The sequence below is a fragment of the Sciurus carolinensis genome, chromosome 12 (assembly GCF_902686445.1).
Source record: "Sciurus carolinensis chromosome 12, mSciCar1.2, whole genome shotgun sequence".
Classification (NCBI taxonomy): Eukaryota; Metazoa; Chordata; class Mammalia; order Rodentia; family Sciuridae; genus Sciurus; species Sciurus carolinensis.
In genome coordinates this window covers 31997063-32004568 of record NC_062224.1, presented here as the reverse complement: position 1 = coordinate 32004568, position 7506 = coordinate 31997063, and positions in this window count along the sequence as shown.

The following is a 7506-nucleotide window of genomic DNA, read 5'->3' as shown; positions in this document are numbered from 1 at the left end:
CCAATCACAGATTTTAATTATATTGGGATATAGCAAGAAATAGAATGTGAATTTATTTTCTTAATTTGGAAGAATTATTACTTTGTTATTCTAAGTCGTCGGTTGTTTGCAAAGGGTAGTAGTTGCTGTATTAGCTGCACTGGCTTAATCTAGGAGCATAGTATAAATGAAAATTCTCAGGCCTTCATTTCAGAGCTGTTGAACCTCAAACCCTGGGGCTAGAGTCCAGTAATCTGAGTTTTAACAAAGATGCTCTACTTTGAGAACCAAGGAAATATCTAGTTTCTGTTTATACAGGTAAAGTCAACACAGGATGTAGTAACACAACATTGATTTTAAAATATATTTTAAATATTTTCTAAAAGATATGTCATTCTCAGAATTTTTATACTCAAGATGTGACTTTTAAAACCTCTATTAATAGGATAATTTATATCTTATAGTTAGTAAATTATATAAAAAATCAATATATCTGCCACTGAAAATGTTTTCCAGTGGGCTATTTCTGAACATTTCTCTAATAGCATTTTTCTAAAACCTCAGTGAAAGATAATTTTATGATAAAGTTTGACCCTATTCAACACTAGCATGAGACTAGTAGCTTGTGATAGAAGAAAAACACATGTGACATTTCTTTATTAAAGCAAGATTTAATTAAGTTTGTCTTATCTGAATATCATTTTGTACTAGTGGTATTTGTGAATGGTAGGGATTAAACCAATCATGGGTAGCTTTGATATAACTGATTTTGATTCTCATGTATCACATGAATTATGCTTTCTTAAAAGAGTTACAGTTAATATTTTATGATTTTTCCCTCCAATTCCAACATAGTTTCATTGTCAAAATGGATGATGTAATCTATTTTTGTTGTTGAATCAATAAGTTCCAATTTGTGAAACAAACAAAAAAAAGAATAAATGGGAGTAGTATAAAATAAAAATAAAAGAAACAAAAGGGAATGGTAGACATTAACCTTGAAGACATTTTAATGCTAGTGATCTGGTTTTTCAAATTCTTCACCTGAACTGTTTCTGGTTTTTTTTTTTTTAATTTTTATTTATTAATTTTTTTAGTTATGCATGATGGAAGAATGTATTGTGACATATCATACATACATGGGATGTAACTTCCCATTCTTGTGGTTGTATACCATGTGGAGTTACACTGGTCATGTATTCATATGTGAACATAGGAAAGTAATGTCCAATTCATTCTACTGTCTTTCCTATTCCTATGTCCCCAGTTCCCCTACTGCCCCCTGTCCAGTCTGGTGGACCTGCACTCCTCCCCCCCCTCAGTCTGTTGTGAGTTAGCATTCACATATCAGAGAGAACATTGTATTTGTTTTCTTAGGATTGTCTTATTTCACTTGGCATGATATTCTCTAGTTCCATCCATTTAATGGCAAATGTCATAATTTCATTCTTATTTATGGCTGAGTAATATTCCATTGTGTATATGTACCATACTTTCTTTTTTTTAAATTTTTTAAAATTTATTTTTATTGTGAACAAATGGGATCCATGTTCTTTCTGTTTGTATATGGAGTAACAGCATACCATTTGTGTAATCACACATTTACATAGGGTAAAGATGTTTGATTCATTGTTATTTTTCCCTTCCCCCCACCCCTCCCATCACTCTTTTCCCTCTATACAGTCCCTCCTTCCTCCATTCTTGCTACCCCACCCCCCATTATGTGTCCTCATCCACTTATCAGCGAGATCATTCGTCCTTTGGTTTTTTGACATTGGATTATCTCACTTAGCATGATGTTCTCCAATTTCATCCATTGGCCTGAAAATGCCATAATTTTCTTATTCTTTTAGCTGAGTAATATTCCATTGTATATATATATATATATATATATATATATATATATATATATATATATATATCACAGTTTCTTTATCCATTCATCAATTGAAGGACATCTAGGTTGGTTCCACAATCTGGCTATTGTGAATTGAGCAGTTATAAACATTGATGTGGCTGTATCTCTGTAGTATGTTGATTTTAAGTGCTTTGGGTATAAGCAGAGGAGTGGGATAGCTGAGTCAAATGGTGGTTCCATTCCAAGTTTTCTAAGGAATCTCCACACTGCTTTCCAGAGTGGCTGCACTAATTTGCAACCCCACCAGCAATGTATGAGAGTACCTTTTTCCTCACATCCTCTCCAACACCTCTTGTTGCTTGTATTCCTGACAATCACCATTCTAATGGGGGTGAAATGGAATCTTAGTGTAGATTGATTTGCATTTCTCTTATTACTAAAGATGTTGAACATTGTTTCATATGCTTTTTGATTGCTTGTAGATCTTCTGTGAAGTGTCTGTTCATATCCTTAGCCCATTTGTTGATTGGGTTATTTGTATTCTTTGTATAGAGTTTTTTGAGTTCTTTATATATTCTGGAAATTAGTGCTCTAGGTGAAGTATGAGTGGCAAAGATATTCTCCCACTCTGTAGGCTCTTTCTTCGCATTGCTGATAGTTTCCTTTGCTGAGAAAAAGCTATTTAGTTTGAATCTGTCCCAGTTATTGATTCTTGCTTTTATTTCTTATGCTATTGGAGTCCTGTTAAGGAAGTCTGATCCTAAACCAACAAGTTGAAGATTTGGACCTACTTTTTCTTCTATAAGATGTAGGGTCTCTGGTCTGATTTCAAGGTCCTTGATCCATTGTGAGTTGATTTTTGTGCAGGGTGAGAGATAGGGATTTAGTTTCATTCTCTTGCTTATGGATTTCCAGTTTTCCCAGCAGCATTTGTTGAAGAGGCTATCTTTTCTCCATTGCATATTTTTGGCCCCTTTGTCTAGTATGAGAAAATTGTATTTATTTGGGTTTGTGTCCATGTCCTTTATTCTGTACCATTGATCTACCTGTCTATTTTGTTGCCAATACCATGCCCTTTTTCTTACTATTGCTTTGTAGTATAGTTGGAGTTCTGGTATTGAGATACCCCTGTTTCATACTTCCTGCTAAGGATTGCTTTAGCTATTCTGGTTTTCTTATTCTTCCAGATGAAATTCATGATTGCTTGCTCTATTTATGTAAGGTACATCATTGGGATTTTAATTGGAATTGGATGGAATATGTATAGCACTTTTGGTAGTATGGCCATTTTGACAATATTAATTCTGCCTACCAAGAATATGGGAGATCTTTCCATCTTCTAAGGTCTTCCTCGATTTCTTTCTTCAATGGTTTGTCATTTTCATTGTAGAGATCTTTCACCTCTTTGGTTAGATTGATTCCCAAGTATTTTATTTTATTTTTTTGAGGCTATTGCAAATGGAGTTGTTTTCCTCATTTCCCTTTCAGATGTTTCGTCACTTGGGTATAAAGATACTTTAGATTTGTGCGTGTTGATTTTATACCCTGCTATTTTGCTGAATTCATTGATGAGGTCTAGAAGTTTTCTGGAGGAGTTTTTTGGATCTTCTAAATATAGAATCATGTCATGTGCAAATAGTGACAGCTTAAGTTTCTCTTTTCCTGTTCATATCCCTTTAATTTCTTTAGACTGTCTAATTGCTTTGGCTAGAGTTTCGAGGACAATGTTGAATAGAAGTGGTGAAAGAGGACATCCTTGTCTTGCTCCCATTTTTAAAGGGAATAGTTTCAGTTTTTCTCCATTAAGAATGATGTTGGCCATGGGTTTAGCATAAATAGCCTTTACTATGTTCATGTATGTTCCTACTATCCCTATTTTTTCTAGTGTTTTGAGCATGTAGGGGTGTTGTATTTTGTTGAACACTTTTTCTGTGTCAATTGATATAACCATATGATTCTTATCCTTAAGTCTATTGACATGATGGATTATGTTTATTGATTTATGGATGTTAAACCATCCCCTTGCATTCCAGGGATAAACCCCACTTGACCATGGTGCACGATTTTCTTATTATGTTTTTGAATATGGTTTGCCAATATTTTGTTAAGGATCTTTGAATCTATATTCGTCAAGGATATTGGTCTAAAATTTTCTTTCCTTGATATGTCTTTTCCTGGTTTGGGTATGAGGGTGATATTAGCTTCATAGAATGAGTTTGGTAGGGTACCATCCTTTTCTATTTCCTGGAATACTTTCAGAAGTATTGGAATGAGATCTTCTTTGAAGGTCTTGTAGAACTCGGCTGAGAATCTGTCTGGTCCTGGGCTTTTCTTGGATGTTAGGTTTTTAGTGGCTTCTTCTATTTCATTGCTTGATATTGATCTGTTTAAATTGTGTATGTCCTCCTGGTTCAGTTTGGGGGGAGCATATGTCTCTAGAAATTTGTCAATGTCTTCGGTATTTTCTATTTTGTTGGAATACAGTTTTTCAAAGTAGCTTCTCATTATGTTATGTATCTCAGTGGTGTCTGTCATGATATTTCCTTTTTCATCACAAATTTTAGTAATTTGAGTTTTCTCTCTCCTTCTCTTTGTTAGTGTGGTTAAGGGTTTGTCTATTTTGTTTACTTTTTTAAAGAGCTAACTTTTTGTTTGTCAATTTTTTGAATTGTTTCTTTAGTTTCAATTTCATTGATTTCAGCTCTGATTTTAATTATTTCCTGTCTTCTACTACTTTTGCTGTTATTCTGTTCCTCTTTTTCTAGGGCTTTGAGCTGTAATGTTAGGTCATTTAGTTGTTGACGTTTCATTCTTTTCTGAAATGCACTCTATGCAATGAATTTTCCTCTTAGTACCACTTTCATAGTGTCCCAGAAATTTTGATATGTTGTATCATCGTTCTCACTGACCTCTGAGAATTTTTTTTAATCTCCTCCCTGATATTTTCTGTTATCCATGTTTAATTCAATAGCATATTATTTAGTCTCCAAGTATTGGAGTAATTTCCCTTTTTTATTTTGTCATTGATTTCTACTCTCAGTCCTTTATGATCTGATAGAACACAAGGCAGTATCTCTATTTTTTTCCATTTCCTAAGGGCTGCTTTTTTGAATAACATATCGTCTATTCTTGAGAAAGTTCCATGTGCTGCTGAGAAGAAAGTGAATCTGCTCATTGATGGATGGAATATTCTATATATGCTATTAAGTCTAGTTTATTGATTGTGTTATTGAGTTCTACAGTTTCTTTGGTTGGTTTTTGTTTGGAAGATCTATCTAGCAGTGACAGCGGTGCATTAAAATCACCCAGAATTATTGTGTTGTGATCTATGTGTTTCCTGAAATTGAGGATTTGTTTGATGTACAGGGATGCACCATTGCTTGGGGCATAAATATTTACTATCATTATGTCTTCCTTAATTATGGTTCCCTTAAGCAGGATGAAATGTCCTTCTTTGTCCCTTTTGACTAACTTTGACTTGAAGTCCACTTCATCTGATATAAGGATGGAAACCCCACTTTTTTACTGAGTCCATGTGCGTGGAAGGTTTTTTCCCATCCTTTCACCTTTAGTCTGTGGATATCTTTTGCTATGAGATGAGTCTCTTGCAGGCAACATATTGTTGGGTCTTTCTTTTTAATCCCTTCTGCCATTCTATGTCTTTTGATTGATGAGTTTAGGCCATTAATGTTCAGGGTTATTATTGAGATATGATTTGTATTCCCAGTCATTTGGGCTAATTTTTGGTTTGTAAATTGGTTTGGTTTCTCCTTTGAGTGGTTTTTCTCTAAGGTAGTTCCTCCCTTTGCTGACCTACATTGTTATTTTTCATTTCCTCCTCATGGAATATTTTGCTTTGAGAACATTCTGTAGTGCAGGCTTTCTATTTGTAAATTCTTTTAACTTTTGTTTATCATGGAAGGATTTTATTTCATCTTCAAATCTGAAGGTTAGTTTTTCTGGGTATAGGATTCTTGGTTGGCAACCATGTTCTTTCAGAGCTTGAAATATGTTGGTCCAGGCCCTTCTAGATTTTAGAATCTGGGTTGAGAAGTCGACTGCTATCCGTATTGGTCTCCCCCTATATGTAATCTGATGCTTTTCTCTCACAGCCTTCAAAAATCCTATCTTTATTTTGAATGTTAGGCATTTTCATTATAATGTGCCTTGGTGCGGATCTGTTCTGATTCTGTGCCTTGGTGTTCTGTAAGCCTCTTGTATTTGATTTTCCATTTCATTCTTCAGGTTTGGGAAATTTTCTGATATTATTTCATTGAATAGATTGTTCATTCCTTTGGTTTGTATCTCTGTGCCTTCCTCAATCCCAATAATTCTTAATTTGGTCTTTTCATGATGTCCCATAGTTCTTGGAGATTCTGTTCATGATTTCTTACCATCTTCTCTGTTTGTTTGACTTTATTTTCAAGATTAAATATTTTGTCTTCATTGTCTGAGGTTCTGTCTTCCAAGTGGTCTAGTCTGTTGGTGATGCTTTCCATTGAGTTTTTTATTTGGTTTATTGTCTCCTTCATTTCAAGGATTTCCATTTAGTTTTTTTTTGAGAATCTCTGTCTCTTTGTTGAAATGATCTTTTGCTTCCTGTAGGTGCTCTTTCAGCTTATTGGTATTATCATTCATTGCCTGCATTTGCTCTCTTATCTCATCCTTTGCTTCATGAATCATCTTAATCACGTATAATCTGAAGTCCTTTTCTGACATTTCTTCTAACATACTGTCATTGGATTCTATTACTATAGAATCTAGATTTGTTTGGATCATTTTCTTCCCTTTTTTTTTTCATGTTGTTCATGTATCTTCCCCTCTAGCAGTTTAGATCTGGGGTATTGCCCATTTCCCCCTATAGCCTTATAGTGGCACTATAGGTTTCCAAAACCTTTTCTTTAAGGGGAGATCAGTATTATCAGTGCCCAATTCAGACACTATGCAATCCTAGACCAAATAGCCCCTATGAGGACAATAACAAAATTGTCATAATAAACAGAATGAGTTCAAATATTATCTTCAGTAAAACAAACAGTTTTGCAATAAGGTCTGCAGTTTCTAATCGAGTACAAAGAGGATGCAGAGGGATGTAGAATGTGGCTATTAATGGGATAAGAAAAGAATATACCGAAGTTCTAGATAATAGAAGGGGTGAGAGTGTAATCAAAAGAAATTGGATGTTAGGATGCAAAAGAGGGAGAAAGAGACTCTGAGGGAAGAGGTAAACAAAAGGAAAAGAGAGAAAGAAAAGTAAAGAAATAAAACTTAAAAATTTTCAATAAAGAGACAAAAGAAAATCTACAATATAACAGTCATATAGTAATGAAACCTCCCAGAGTTCAGTAGCCTGATGCATGAGAGGTACCTGACATTGAGCTTCAAGTCTCCAACAGGTTTCTCAGGATGGGATTTGCCCCACCTGAAGATCAGAGCTATGGCTTCCAGGATTATCCAAGATGGTTGCTCTGGCTTTGAAATGTGTTGGCAAATGGGGAGCTGCAGTTCACGGTGTGGATGTGGTCAGCTGGAGGTCCTGGAGGCGGGGTGTGGTTGGTCAGGCAGGGGTCCTGGAGGTTGGGTGTGTTTGGTCTGGTTGCAGGATCCTGGAGGCAGGATGCAGTCGATCTGGTGTCCTGGTGATAGGGTGCAGTCAGTTAGTCTGGGGG